This window comes from Heterocephalus glaber, unplaced genomic scaffold (assembly GCF_053883595.1).
Source record: "Heterocephalus glaber isolate CG9 unplaced genomic scaffold, H.glaber_assembly_v1.0 deba00000942, whole genome shotgun sequence".
NCBI lineage: Eukaryota > Metazoa > Chordata > Mammalia > Rodentia > Bathyergidae > Heterocephalus > Heterocephalus glaber.
In genome coordinates this window covers 551,298-567,216 of record NW_028258174.1, presented here as the reverse complement: position 1 = coordinate 567,216, position 15,919 = coordinate 551,298, and positions in this window count along the sequence as shown.

The window sequence follows — 15,919 nt, the reverse complement described above, 5'->3', positions numbered from 1 at the left end:
TAATATTCCTCTGTTACTTGGAGCACTTTGTAGCTCTTGAACCTCACTAGGATAAAGACACTTAGTGTCTTGTCAGTGGAAAGGGTCCAAGGAGTCTTACCAAAGAGGAAATGAACTTCAACTCACTGCATCCATGGGGTAGGTTGTAGGTTTGCTGATTTACATAAGACAGAAGAATCACAGGGATGCATCAGTGTGAGGCATAAAAAAATTTACTAGGTAGAAAGAAGTACACAATGAGAAAGTAATGGGGTGCTCTAGGAGGAGGGCATTGCAGTCTGGGGTTAGAGGTTTTTATGTGGTCTTGGGTGTCCTTGGGACATCTAGGATGTGTATTCTTAGTGTCTGTCAGTTTATTCACTTAATGGGCTAGATTAGAATGCAAACCATTTGTTTGCATGTATTTGAAGTTTAGAGATATGATATTCACTCAATAGTGCTGTGTCCTTGAGGATGGAGCTCTGGGATTTGTAAATCTATAGTATGGAAGTAAAGCATGGGCTCAATTTACAGGTGAAAAGCACAGGCCAGATTTACAGGCTGATGGTATCTGTAGGAGATGCCTCCCTGAATAGTCCATTTCCTGTAACTCAGCTGAATCAGTAGCTTCTCATTCCCAGATTAAATTAGGTGCCAGTTAGGTTTCTGTGGCAAGTGGTATATAATCACACTGAGGTAAAAATTTTGGTGGACATATCTCTTTCATCTACTGGTCTGTGCATTTATATTGTGTGAACCTCCACATCCTTGGTGTTCAACAAAATGCCAGAAAATTTAGTGTTCAATAATAGATTATGGCATGAGTGACTAAACACTGGGGTTAAACAAGACAGTTAATAATGGATTTTCATGATTAAGTTTTGTATTCAGCTTGCTACCTTTCTTCAGCTACTTGTAGTAAGATATTAAGTTCTTTCTACATTTTGAATTTTTTCCTCACCCTCATAGCATGTGATAGAAGGAAATAGATTAAGTTTCACTTGAAAGTAACCACCCCATTAATTCAACCAACTTTATAGATAACTTATTATCTCATATTATGTACAGGTCAGAAGTAGGGCAGTTCCAGGGGTGGTTAATTCAGAGGCTCCCTAGTGGCACTAGTGACCCAGGCTCCATGTTTCTATTCCATCAGTCACCTTCCCTGGGGGTGGTGAGGATGCCGTGGTCCCTTTGAGGGACAGAAATAAGTAGGGGCAGAGATGGAATCTTACTGCCTAGACCTGGTCACATGCCTCTTCCTAATCTCATCATTCATGTCTGTGAATGCTATAGATTAGTTCAAGCTCACTCCTTGTTCCTGGGCCAGCCTTTCCACAAGTCCTTAGGAGGAATGCAGCACTCTGAACAGAATCAGTTTCATCAGCAAGAAGAAAGGGCACCAGTTGGTGTTCAAGGCTTTCCAATATAGTTTTATTGTTTCCTATATATGTAATTTAAAAATTTGCTTTCAGTTGAGAGGCTGGGTGAAAAGCTGCCTTCATTAAATGTATTATTTTGAGCTTATACCTCTTAGCAGTAAAAAAAAATACCAGGAAGAAACTGAAATGAATGGTGAATGTGCAGGAAAAAAGCAAATGCTGCTCCCTGGAAAGAAAGTTTTTGATCTTGCAAACCAAGATGCTTTCATTTTTTAGCTTCCAAGTCCATAAAAATGCTTCTAAGCAAAATTAACTTCCAGGTCCATAAAAAATGTGATTTATCCTTTACAACATGACATTTATAGTATCCTCTTTTATATTTTTTTGGTCCTGGCAAGGGAAACTGAGAGAAAGGTGCGAAGACCTCCTAGTCTTTGAAGATGACTAATGATGACATACATTGTTACTTGTGGTAGAAACTGAAGTATGGAGTCATACTCACTGAAATCTAACTAGCAAGGGAGCTTAACTATAACTTAATTTATAATATAAATAATAAAAATATGTAAATTTTTTTGGTAATTAAATGAATCACATTATTGAATAGAAACAAGAGTTTGAATTCTCTTGTAAAATGGATTCCAAATACTGCCCAGGATATATCATAATAAGTATCATAACAAGAATAGGTATATGCATGCTTTTAAGAGTATGGGTGTGAATTTTTTACTTCTTTCTACTATCTTAATACTTTTTCAAATAAGGAGATTATAAATAAATATGATACATAGTTCTATTTCCAAATTCATGTGCATACACATGTCCAAGTATTGTTAACAAATTTTTTTGTTAAAACTAATACAACTTATACACTCCATGTATACAGTGGAGATAATTTTAATTAAAAGCAGATGTCAATTTTTTTAGGAATTATGCTAATTTGTGCCTAACCTGTAAAATTTAAAGTGGTTTCATCTTCACTTTGTATCCTGCAAAGAGGAGATCAGATTTTAAAAGAAAAATGAATGGATAACCTATAGGTGATTGATTACATTTTGGGACAATAAATAAATTGAAATCCTATGCTTAAAGTAAGCTTTACTGTGATTCTGTGTTTTACAGAGTTCTGTACTACCTTTGGCTGTTTCTAAACAAAATACAGAGGTTGAGACACTAAATAGTGACCACATACGGATTCAGGTCTGGAACACTCAGTCTGCTGATTTCTGCTAGTTTTCTCGTGGAAGGAAAACAGGCTGAAGGTTATGATTGGCTTTTGCTTTAATTGGCTAGGTAATTATCTACCTGTATTGATGTATGCTTAACTAGTAAAAGAGTAAAAGCCTGTCAAATGGATTAAATCCACAAACAGTTTAAGTTTTCAAGGTTGTACCAGGTGCTCAGAATTATATAAAAGGCTTAGGGTGATGGTAAATATGAGGTATTTTGCTGAGTTCTAGGGGACAAAAAAAGTGTAATTTTTTCAAGTGGCTTACATGGTGGAGATAAATATTTTTTCCCATGAATAATTAGGGCATAAAATAAAATAATAAAAAATTTTAATGTGGTGCATGTAAATCCCATGGGCCTGAGGTAGGGCAGTAGCAGTAAGAACAGGAAGGAGTAGCTGGGAATGGAAGATTTTTTTTTTGGGTTCTGGATCCAACAATACACTTGTTGATTGTATCAGGAAACTTTTCTAATTTAATCAAGGATTATTTCATTATTTTCATTATTTCAAAGAAAAGGAGCCTGGGTAAATGATGCTGTGATATTAAATCCAGGCTGCTTATGCTAAGAAGAGTTTATATTATGATATATATTGCTTATATATTATTGCTTATTATTTATATATTGTATGAGCATTACAATATTAAGCAATAATTAGATAATAATTATTAATAATTTTGTGCTAGAACTATAAAAATACAGAAAAGGAGATAAGTAAACTTACATACTTCAAAAATATTGAATGAGCATAAAAAGAGTTGCCTAAAGAAAACAGGATAGTTTGGTGGATTACTAAGAAATACAAATAAAATTTGAAGCTTTGGATTGAGGGCCGAAAAGTACTTTGAAAAAGCCATGTTATATTCAGCCTTTCTCAAGGACTCTGGAACATCAGGCAGAAAGAAGGCAATAAAAGAGTGAAGGTAAGGAAAACGTTCCCTTTTTTAAAAGCTGGAAAGCTGCTGAGGATGACATAAAAAAGGCAGTATTAGGGCTGGGGATTTAGCTCAGTAGTTCCACCGCCTGCTTCCTGCCTCACAAGTGCAAGGTCCCAAGTTTGATCCCCAGTACCAAAAAAAAAAAAAAAAAAAAAAAAAAAAAGGCAGTATCATGGTGTGTGGATATAGTCCTTGGAAAAAAAGTGATCTCGGGCCGGGGATTTAGCTCAGTGGTTCTGGCGCCTGCCTCGCAAGTGCAAGGTCCCGAGTTCAATCCCCGGTACCCAAAAAAAAGAAAAAAGAAAAAAAGCGATCTCTTCTACTCCTAACAGAAAATTTAATAGAAAAAAGAACCAAAATGAAGATAGTAACTGTCTTTTGAAAAATTAAATTTAATCTTGGTTATTCTGTAAACAAACAAAAACTCCAGAACTTTGTAGTGCACTGATTGAGACTGTAGTGCCACTGATTATCTTTAAGAGCTTGTGAATAATAGAAAATATCTAGGAAAAAATGTAATCATGGATTTAAACTGCTAACAGTTTGATGAGGTCCTGGATAGTGACAGACAGCCTGTTCCTAAATTGGTCCATCTTATCTCTTACTGTGGTAGGGCAAATGAGATTGGTGGGGTAGAAGGAAATGACAGCTTTTATCTGTACTGATTTTAGCAAGAATTTCAGTTTTGTTTTTCCATAATGGAGTTGAAAATTGCAGCTTGACTCTAACTTTTTGCATCTATGGGTTGATTGTTTAGGACAATAGACGAAAGAGACCCCCCGCCCCTTTTTCTCTTTTTGTAATCATTATCAACCACTTATTGACATCTGAATACATGTAGACTTGGATCTGCCAAGGAAAGATAAAACCCAGTCACTGCCCCTTAAAGGGTTTATGGAGATAGACATAAAGGAGAAACAATGCAAGAGAGCAAATAGTAAATGCCAAGTTGAAAAAAAAGCTTTTCAAAGGATCAAAGGCTATTATCCTTTGATACTTCTAAAAGATGCATTTTAAATAATTTTAGAGATAAATTATTAATTTATGTCAAAAACATAAGAAAAAATCAGCAGCATAAGTGACCAAAACAGCAGACCCTTAAAGATACTGGGAGAGGAGGGCACGCTGGTTCTCTCCTTCTCTGGAGCAGTGTGTCTCAGACTTTAAATCAATGAGTGGTCTGAAATCGTGGTTAAGACAATTTCTGACTCAGCATTCAGGCCAGGTCCTTCAAATCTGTGTTTCTAACAAGAGCTTGGTGATGCTGGTGCTTCTAGACTGGGCCACTGTGAGTTGTGGCAATGGGCCAGACCAAATCAGAGTGAGAAACAGAAGACTCATGAGGCCACCTGTTGTAGAGGTGCCTGTTAGACTCTTGACTCCTTGGGCCAAAGGACTGAGGAATCTTTGAACCAGTTAATCTTTGAACCTCCTCAGTTAAGAGGAAATGAAACTTGCAGGAAAGGATGAAAGAAATTACTATCATGTCACATAAACAACAACAACAACAACAACAACAACAAGAACAAAGCAAATCTGCAGAGTGCTATAATAACACATACCAGAAACAGATGGTTGGAAGAATACATTGGACTATCTTGTCTTAGGAAAGAAAAATTTTAAACACATTTAAAACCAACTTTATAACCAACATGCTAAGACACTATTATATTTCTTAATCTTGACTGTATGACTTTAAAGTGGATTTTAAACATTTTACCATCTTTACAATTAAGCAGCTATCTCTTTTCTAGGTAAATTGCCATTAACACTAGGCAGGTTCTCTTTAATCTAGATTCCTTTAACCAAATTTTCAAACATTTGCCTCATATTAATGTAGTGCCTCTAATTAGAATTGTTCATTAAGTGTTTATGGTATGGCAGGCACTGTGCTCTTCTCTAGGGATATATTGCATAGTTTGCTTATGAAACTCCTTCCATCTCCATCAAACTTGAAGCATGAGAGAACAGTGAGTGTGCCTTCCCTACAGGATGGTTGGTTCCCAAAGAAAGGAGAGTCGGCATGAGTAGAACATGCTTATCTCCTTTCAGACTCACCAGTGCTGGGGAGAAAGCCCATGAATGCACTCTCTAGACCACTTCCTCCCCATGAAAATATAAGATACCCTCACTCCTCTGCCCAGTTTCCTGGCTTGACCATTTTGACTTTATTATTAAGCCTTTCATCATTTATGGACTGGCCTTGACAAATTACAGCTCCCCCAGACCTACAAGAAACTGCAGATAATGTAAATTTCCCCATACATCAGCTTATAGGGAATGAAAATGGACATGTTAAATGGACATTAATTAAAATAACCTAAGGCTGAAAATTCCCTTCATATTTTGTTTCCATTTCAAATTAATGTAATGTTCAGGTACATCTATAGAGATTGTACAAAAAAATTAAATACCCACATAAGGATATCCCAGTAATAAAGTATCACCAACACAGAGATGCCCAAAATTTGAATAAAGATCCCAGGTATTAGTTGGGTCTGGTGGTGCATGCCTGTAGTCCTAGCTACTCAGGAGGCTGAGGCAGGAAGATGACTTAAGCCCAGGAGTTTGGGGCTAGCCTGGGCAACATAGTGAGACACCGAAACAAATAAAGAAAACACAAAAACAAATACACAAATACACAAATAAAACACAAGACAAAAGCAAACAAACAAACAAAAAACCCCTTCCATTATCATCCTTTAGGAAGAAACCCAAGACCAAAGAGGAAATTTCCTAATAAGTTTAAAGAGATTAAAGTACAAAGAGATTAAATCCAAAATCCATCCCCTCCAATTTCTTATTCTGCTCAGTTTCAACCCAAGGGCATCTGTCTTTCAGAAACCCAAGTCTTCATGGCCCCAGAGTTTGTATTGATTCACCACCAAGTCTCTCATATGTCTGCTTTTTTCTCCTTCCTTCCTTCCACTCCCCTTTCTTGTTTATGGTGGGGATTGAAGGCAAGCCCTTGCACATGCTAGGCAAACACTACCACTGAGCTACATCTCCAGCTCTGTTTTTCTTTATTAAGCATCCCAAGAATTAATAGGGCATGCAAGATTGTCACAGTGATAGCCAAACTGATGAAATTTAGATAGCAAGCAAATACTTGGTTATGGGGCAATTATTTAAAGCAAAATGATGTTCCCAGAAACCAGAACTCAAACATATGAAAGGCCATATATCAGAGACTCTGGAAAAAATTCTTGTTTTCAATGTTTCCAGATCCTTGTCCTTTGATGCCAGATATTACTTTATGACCCATGAAATAAACTTGACCGGGAGAAAATTTCTACCAAGGCATAAATGGGTTGATTTTCTTATGTTGAACCAACTTCCTATTCTGTGTAAATTCCATTTGGTCATGGTGCATAATTATTTTTATATGTTATTGGACTTGGTTGCTAGTGCTTTGTTGATGATTTTTACATCAATATTTATAAGAGATTCAGTCTGTGGTTTCTTTTCCTTGTATGTCTTTATCTAGGTTTGATATCACATACTAGACTCTGAGAATAATTTGTGAAGTATTCTCTTGTTTTTTATTTTTGGAAAAAATATATGGAAAATTGTACTAGTTCTTCTTTAAATATTTGGTAGAATATGCACTGAGGCTATTAGGTCCCAAGAATCTCTTTGTGGGAAGTTTTTTTGATTACTATTTCAGTCAATGTAATACATCATATTAATAGAACAAAAGACAAAAATAATATGGTCATCTCAATTGACACAGAGAAGCATTTGACAAAGTCCAACACATTTAGAAAAAATTTGAAGAAAACTTAGAAATAGAAGGGAACTTCCTTATCCTTTAAAAACCTCAACCTTTGAAAGCTCACACCAGGGCTGAGGATTTAGCTCAGTGGTTTTGCCACCTGCTGTGCAAGTGCAAGGACCTGAGTTTGATCCCTGGTACCAAAAAACCCCACAAAAAAAAAGAAAAACAAACCAACTCACACCTTTAAAAACTCAACCTAGGGCCAGGGATTTAGCTCAGTGGTTCCAGCACCTGCCTCGCAAGCACAAGGTCCCTAGTTCAATCCCCGGTACCAAAAAAAAAAAAACCCCAAAAAACAAACCAAAAACTCAACCTAAAAAACTCACAGCTAATATCAAACATAATGATGACCAACTGAATGTTTTCCTCTCAAGATTAGAAGAAGAAACAAGATCATAAACAAGAAAAGGATGTTTGATTTGCTACTGCTAATCAACACTATTATGGAGGCTGTATCTAGAACAAGGCAAGAAAAGAAATAAAAGGAATCTAGATTGGAAGGAAGAAGTGACTACTTCTACTTGCAATGACATGATCTGAAAGATCCAAAGAAATCCATGAAAAAAATCTATTGACTATTACAGCTAGTAAGTTCAGAAAGGTATCAGGATATAAGCTCAAAATAGAAAATTTAATTCTATTTGTATACTATAGCAATGAACAATCCAAAATAAAAATTTAAAAATAATCCAACTTTTAAAAACATAAAAAAGAATAAACTGATTTGGAATAAATTTAACCACGCAAGTGAGTCAGATCATTTTACTAGGTTTCTTACTGGTTTCATGGAAGTAGTATTTTTGGAAGCCCTTGTTCTATCATTTTCACTAACATTGTCCTGACCTTCTTTTCAATTTGGTTTCTTTTCTTTTTTGGGGCCGGGGGTACCGGGGATCAAACTCTGGACCTTGCGCTTGTGAGGCAGGCATCGGAACCACTGAGCTAAATCCCTGGACCCTCTTTTCTTTTCTAACACTGGTAAAGCTCACTCTATGTGGAATTGGAATTGTGTCTTTTTTTTCTTTTTACTTTTTCATTTGTTTTGAGGATCAGGTAATTGGTTTTGCATATTTTGAAATTTAAAAAATAATGTAGATTACTTCTTGTGGTCTCTCCCATAGTAAGAGATATAATATAAAAGCAGTGAGTTTTGAGTCAAGTCAAAAGCATTCAGTCAAGATCCATTTTGTGTACCTCACCTTTCTGGGTTGAATCCCTCCCATCAAACTAACAGCTAATTTAGACTTAGATAGAGTGCAGTCTTTTTCTTCTTGGATTCTTTTTTTTTTTCCCCCCCATTAAGTTTATTGGTATATTTTCGGTATACAGTACGGTTATATTCATCATTGGGATCTTGTACCATTACATGAGTCTCTTGGTTCTTATTTTTTTTCCCCTTCCCCTGCCCTCCCTTCACCCCCTCCACCCTTCCCTATTTGCAAAGATCTTGTTTCCATTTTTTTCCCTCTTCTCATATTTTTTTTCTTTCTCTTTTTTCCCTTCCCCTACCCCTCCCAATTCCCCTGCTCTTTTAGACTTTTTCTTCCTGTTACACAATATCAGTTATACATTTTTAAAATTATAATATCAAGATCTAGGAGACATTACCACAGATTTTATAGAATTTAAAAGGATATAGAAAGCATATTACAAAAATCTTTTTTGAAATAAATTTGACAACTTCTAAGAAGTACCTTGGAAGACAAATTAACGAAACTAACTCTGGAGGAAATATAAAATTTGAATAGCACCTATTAAAGAAAGTATATTCCTATCTTGAAAACTTACCTATATGACAACCGCAGGCTCATAAACATTTTAACTGATAAATTATTTCAAACAATTAAAGCAGAAAAAAGAAGGAACACTTCTCCCTTATTTTAGGAACTCAACATTGTGGTAATCCTAAAACTGGATAAAGATAATAGAAGAAAAAAGTATGAACATAGATAGAAATTTGTTTAACCAAACAAACTATTGGAAGTCAGATCTGGCAGTATGTCAAATTATCAGTTATTCATTTTAATCATTTTAATCCTTATTTACACTTTCAGTTTCTCACACCAGAGAAACCATTTGGTATTTACACGTGTGTCCTATTTATTTCACTTAAGAGTATGGCCTCAATATCCATTCATTGAGCTATAAATGTTTCTAGTTTTTCATTCTTTATGGCTGAGTAGTACTCCATTTTATAAAAAAACCCCACATCTTCTTTATCCAGTTTCCAGTTGATGGGCACTTGGGCTGCTTCCAAGCTTTTGCTATTACAAACTGTGCTGCTATGAACATGGGTGCACATATATCTCTGTGGAATGATTCTTTTAATTCTCTTGGGAAGATACCCAGCAGGGGGTAGCTGGGTCAAATGGGACCTCTAGTCAGAGTTCTTTGAGGTATCTCCATACTGATTTCCACAGTGGTTGCACCAGTCTGCACTCCCACCAACAATGGAAAAAGGTTCCTTTCTCCCCACACCCCCACCAGCATTTGTTATTGGTTGATTTCTTGATAACAGCCATTCTTTCTGGGGTGAGGTAGAATCTCAGTGCTTTCATCTGCATCTCTTGAAGGACCAGTGATGTTGAACATTTTTTCATACGCTTATTTGCTGCTTTTACTTGTCTGAGAAATGTCTGTTCATTTCAGATGCCCATTTTTGAATTGGATCTTTAAATTTGAGGAGTCTGATTTTTTTCACTTCTTTATATATTCTAGATAGCAGTCCTTTGTCTGAGGTACAGCTGCTAAATTTTTTTTCCCCACATTGTAGGTTGTCTCTTAGCTCTGTTGGTGGTTTCTCTTGCAGTGCAGAAGCTTTTTAATAAGATGAGATCCCAGTTGTTGATTCTTTGTGCTAGTTCCCGTGCTGCTGAGGTTTTGTTCATAAAATCTTTTCCTATGCCAATATCTTCAAGAGTTCTACCTTACTTCCAGCAAGTTTAGTGTTTCTGTTTTAATATTTAGATCTTTAATCCACTTTGATCTTAGTTTATGCACTACTCTGATTTAAGCAAACTAAACCCACTGATAGTATTTTATTTCCATAACTCCAAAAATGAAAACTCACAACTAACACTGTACGTTCTTGCCAACCAAGCTCAATGATGATATTATTTTAAATATTCACCACTTTGACTCCCTCAACCTTGTCCAAGAAAATTACCATTGCAACACTGTCATTGGGACAAATGCTTTGTCTAAGGAAGTCAAAATTTCCAGAGATTCAGAATCACGTAAATTAATTCCACATAACTGTAAAACTTAGTCCTTTATATGCTCTAACAAGCATAGATTGTTATATTTTTCTGCAACTTAAGATTTTTATAGTAAACTGGCTAAATATCCACGTTCCTAAACACCGAAGCTTGCTTTAAGGCAATTTCTCCTTCCATGGTAAAACATAAACATTCAGAGTGCAAATTAATGTAAAATTTGTCTTACTTTGTATTCTGCAATTGACAAAAGGTGGAGAGAGACTGTCATGTGACCCAAGGTCCCTGCTGGTCATATGGTCATAGGGAGTCCCATCTCCATAGTTAGTAAAATATTATCCTCTTAGCAGAGTGCTTGCTTCATCTAGAGTCAGTTGAGGAAGGGAGACAAGTCTGTTTTGCCAGGTGCACTAGCTCTACTTTTAATTTGGGGCATTATATGAAGTTTGAAACGTGCATGAGTTTAAGAGAACCCTGGATGAACTTGGACGTCCTCCATTTCTCCAGGACCCTGAGCTACTCCTGTCTTCTACATCTTGTTTTTGAAGTACACCTCAATGGGCATGATGAAGCCAGCATAACCTGACGACTCCACTTTGTAGGGGCGCTCCTTGCACACACGCTTGGGCTTGGGGAAGCTGTCGTGCAGCCGGAAGATCACCTTCTCCACAAAGTGCTGGATCTCGCATTGCTCAGGGCCTCGGACAAACACCATCTAGTCGTGGGTGAAGCCCTCCGTGGTGGGTTTCTTGCGCAGCCGGGCGCGGTGTCCCAGCTCTAACTTGACCCGCACGGTGCACGACTGCAGGTCCCCGACGCCAACTCGGGGCCGCCGCCTGGATGGACAGTCTTTTGGGCCAATCCGCGGAATGGGTTGGATTCTATTAATTATATCCTATCTTTGTTATTTCTGTCACAAATTTCTTTTGCATATTTTCTGAGGAGACAGATAATACTTATATACTGATCTATAATAATTGTATTACCCCCGGACTTATCTTTTAATTTTTATTCTGATATTTCTCAATTTTTCTTCTCAGATATGCCCAATTTGTGGTTAGTCACTTTGGTATACATATAATATTTAAAGGATCATTTCTTTTGTATTTTATAATGGATCCTCTTACATCAGCGTTAAGAGAGCCCTACATAATAGTTTCCTGTACTCTGACTCCTGTGAAAGGAATTTTTCAGTTTGTTCTCTGAAATATTGCCCTCTTTCCTCTGTGAATATATTAAACCACAGCAGTCTTTCTGATATCATCCCATTTTAAATTCCCTTTGAAAGAATCATTAGACCTGAATGCATCTTTAAAATTTTTTCCTAGATGTCTATCTTGTCATCTTCTAAGATTTCACTTTTTTCATTCCATCTTTCACTCGCTCTTTTCCAAGAATATGGAGTGACTTACTGATTAGTGAGTTAGAGAATGAGTTGAGCCTGCAGAATGCTTATCTCTTATGGGTACCAATTGTGCCTGAGAAGCATATCTTACCAAAGTCAGGCTGTCTTAGCAGGCAGGCTTGGCTGAAGGTGCTGTATAGCGGGGATTCAGTGTAGCTATGTCCTTTGAGTGTCACAGAACAACAGTGTGTAAAATGTTGGTAGGCCCAGGAAATTAATAAGGAACTCATGTGATCCACTTATATTCACAATAGAATGGGAAGAGCACAGGAAAAAGTGGAAAAATGGCTAAAATAACCAAAGGAAGAGAACAATTACCTAAGGGAATAAATGTGATCATAATGAATCTTTATCTCTGTTTTCCTCCCCAGAAATCCACAGCCCCTTGTTTAACCATGAGAAAAAAAAAGAACAAGACAAACCAAAATTGAGGGACATTTTTTGAAATATCTGACCAATGTTCTTCAAAATTTCAAGGTCATTGGGCTGGGGATTTAGCTCAGTGGTGCCACTGCCTGCCTCGCAAGCGCAAGGTCCCAAGTTCGATCCCAGGTACCAAAAAAAAAAAAAAAATTTAAGGTCCTCAAAAACAAGGAAAAATTGAGAAACCATCACAGGTCAGAGGAGGTTAAGCAGACATGATAACTGAATGTAACACTAACAAATAACATGATTAACAAGCCTGTTCTAAGTCACGTGGATAGAACAATGCATCAACAATGCAGAATGCACAGGTTTTTCAAATGTATGTGAAATGTTTATCAAAATCAACATGATTTATCACCAGTGATGTTAACCTGGATAACATGGCTGAAGTGGTTTTTTTTTTTTCATATTTCTTCACTTTAAAATTACTTTTCCCCCTTTCCACACTCTATTCCTTGAAAGCAAGTCAGTAAATGCAGCCCACACTGAAGCGGAGGAGAGTTAAGCCCCACATCTTTGAGGGACCTGTGATCCCCAGGGCTCTGCTCCCTGTCCGGATGGCCCGGCCTTCAATAATTCTTCCCTTTCAGATTCTTCCTTGGTGTCACACCACTTCAGTGTAATACAGTTAAACTTATATCACCAAATCTATTTGCTCTGCTGCGAAGATGAAATTAGGCCTAGATTGCTGTATGAAGGTGCTAATTTATGAGATAAGATATAATAGAAGTTTTTTGAAAATAGAAAATAGCATTTTAGCATTTCTTCACATATCAAAATCTAGCTTAAATTTCACTTTATAACAAATTTTCTTTACTCTCATTATAAATATACAATAAAGAGAGGAGGTATAAAAGACCTGGGTGGTAGTTTCGACTGTGCTTCTAATTAGCCATGTAATCTTGGGAAAAGAATCACCTCAACACATTGGTGCTGTTTCCTTATATTTATTAGATAGGTGGTATCTAAAATATATTATACATATAATATATATTGTGGCTCATCCTATCTTAAAAGCAGGTATTTTACCCCATGATTGTTATAGTTTCTAATGATATCTCTGTGGACCCAATTCTGTTACAAAAACAGCTTAATAAGTGGAGTCTTTATTTTCAGTAAACATATTGTTCTTTTTTTTCATAGGGATCTAGAAAACCAGCTAGCAGATCCCTACTGAGAAAAAATGATACAAAGAAAAAAAAGCCCTGAGTACTCCCTGAACACTTTTAAGATGAAAATATTGGAAGGGGGAAATGTAGGAATACATATGTTTCTGCACAGTCAATAAGTAATTGACTTTTACCCGAACTCTCTGTAGCACTGTATGTGATTTGATCATCTCTGTTGGAAATGAGAGCATACATCTTTTGATAGAGCATATTATACTGATTTCTGTGGTATAACAATGACATCATCTTTGTGGCTTGGTGAAAAAAACAAATGAAATTTCTCACCTCAGATTTCAGAAAGCAAAAGGAATAATTGTTCCCAAGAAGAACTTGTCATTTCCTTGGAGTGATTATGAAACTTGTCTGTGGTTATGGAGGATTTTTCTTCTCCAGTGGTAAATTCATGAAAACTTAAAATTTTCCAGACTTGAGAAATAATACTAGATGAATAAAAATGTTGAGCCTCATAATTTTATTGGTTCAGTTTTTGGATACAGTTCATATTTATACATATGCCTATGGTGGAGATGGGTGTGGGGAAGGAAAAATAAACTGAGGAACATTCTGAGAAAGGGTGGATTGTGCCAAAGTGTGGCACATAGGTGTTTTCTGCTACTTTGGAGGTGGAGATGTGGAGGAGAGGTTTAGCCCTTCAATTCTTTTGAGGTGTGCATCTGTCAGCAACTTAAGTGCTTAGAAATCAAGCACTTTATTTTAGTGATAAGAATAGTCTGAATGAAAACTACAGCAAATGCACTAGAAAGAAGCCTACCTTGAGTGCCTTAAAGGGTAGTGAAATTCCTTTGGCCAGATCCCAGTATAAGAAGCCTTACATTCCAGCTCCAGGGCAGCTTGGAATCCAACAAAAACAAGTTTAAGGACCCCATTAGGGTGAATGATAGCTTCCTTTTACACTGGTCAACTTTCAGGCAGGGCTTTTCACACTGTCAGGAGATTTAAAAAAAAAAAATCTCAAATCCTTTTCTGAAAATGTCCTGAAGGTGTCTTCATGGCTTTAGTAGACCCTAGATTAGTCAAAGCAATTGTTTGTTTATATTGTTCAGTTATTTTGAAAATTGTTAAACTATTGTTTCTTTCTCTTTTCTTTTTTTTTTGGTACTGGGGATTGAACTCGGGTCTTTGCACTTTCGAGGCAGGTGGTGGAACCACTGAGCTAAATCCCTGGCTCTATTTCTAAGATGACAAATAAGTAGATTCTAGAGTCACTTAGAATCAAGTGTTAATCTTCTTAATGTCAACCCTAGGGTCATTTGGGAGAGAAAAAAATTATCTTCCTTCTCTGGCACCTGCCACCCTTATTTTGTTACTTCCTATCTAAGTCATATTTTAAAAAGAAGCATGGTCTATGTGATTTCAGATGAACTCTCAATGCCTGGTTCATGAGGGCCAGGGAGAAATCCTTCCTTCTCTCTGAGTCCTGCCCTGAATGGTTGCTTTTATTTATGTATTTTTTTGTAAGAGATAAATAGAATAATTTGAGGGTTTTTTTGTAATACTGAGGCAAATTAGCTTTTTTTTTTTTAAAAAAAACAGTGCTAGGGATTTAACCTAGATCCTTTTCACCAAGCTACAGTTCCAGACTTCTCCTCCCTCTCTTTCTTATTTTAATTTCTGAGACAAGATCCTGCTAAGGTCACTAAATTGTCCAGTCTGGGCTTGAACTTGCAATTCTCCTGCCCCAGCTTCCCAGAGTGCTGGGATTACTGGCATGTGGCACCATACTTGACTGCAAACTAACATTAGATATGTCTTAAATTAATTACAATCTTTTGAAGACTAAACATTTTTCACTTAGGTGAAAATGTTGAATTTGTTGTCCCTTCATTTACTTTGTCTCTTTTTTAAACTTCAATCATTTGTGTCTGTGTGCATCAGAGAGGACACCTAGAAAACGGTTTTAAAGACAAATTTTACGATGTTAAACTCAGTTATTTAATGTCTAGACATTGAATTGGGGCCTTGGAAGTGGAAATTGGTGACCCAGAAGGTGTTTCCACAAGCAGTTGCAGCACCAGCCTCCCCTAAACACCTGTGGTCCTCATGGTAAGTCTGTGTCACCAGCTTAGACCCCTACTTTATTGTGAGTTCTGCTTTGGGTCCAGGTGAGACTGTAATAGCTCATCAAAGAAGCTCTCATAATTTTAAACCTTGAAAGGGAAAAGATTGGAGTCTAGATTGTTTTTCCTCAAAATATTCCTTGGGTTTATACTATAGATTTACTTAATTTTATGAGAAGCTTCTACACTGAAGTCTGAAGATTTTTCCCTGCTCTGCTTCTTTCCCCTTTAATTTTTCATACATACTGCCCCCAAATAATCCATTTGCATTCCTGGGAGACTTAACTGACACATATCCTTTTTTTTTTTTTTTTTGGTA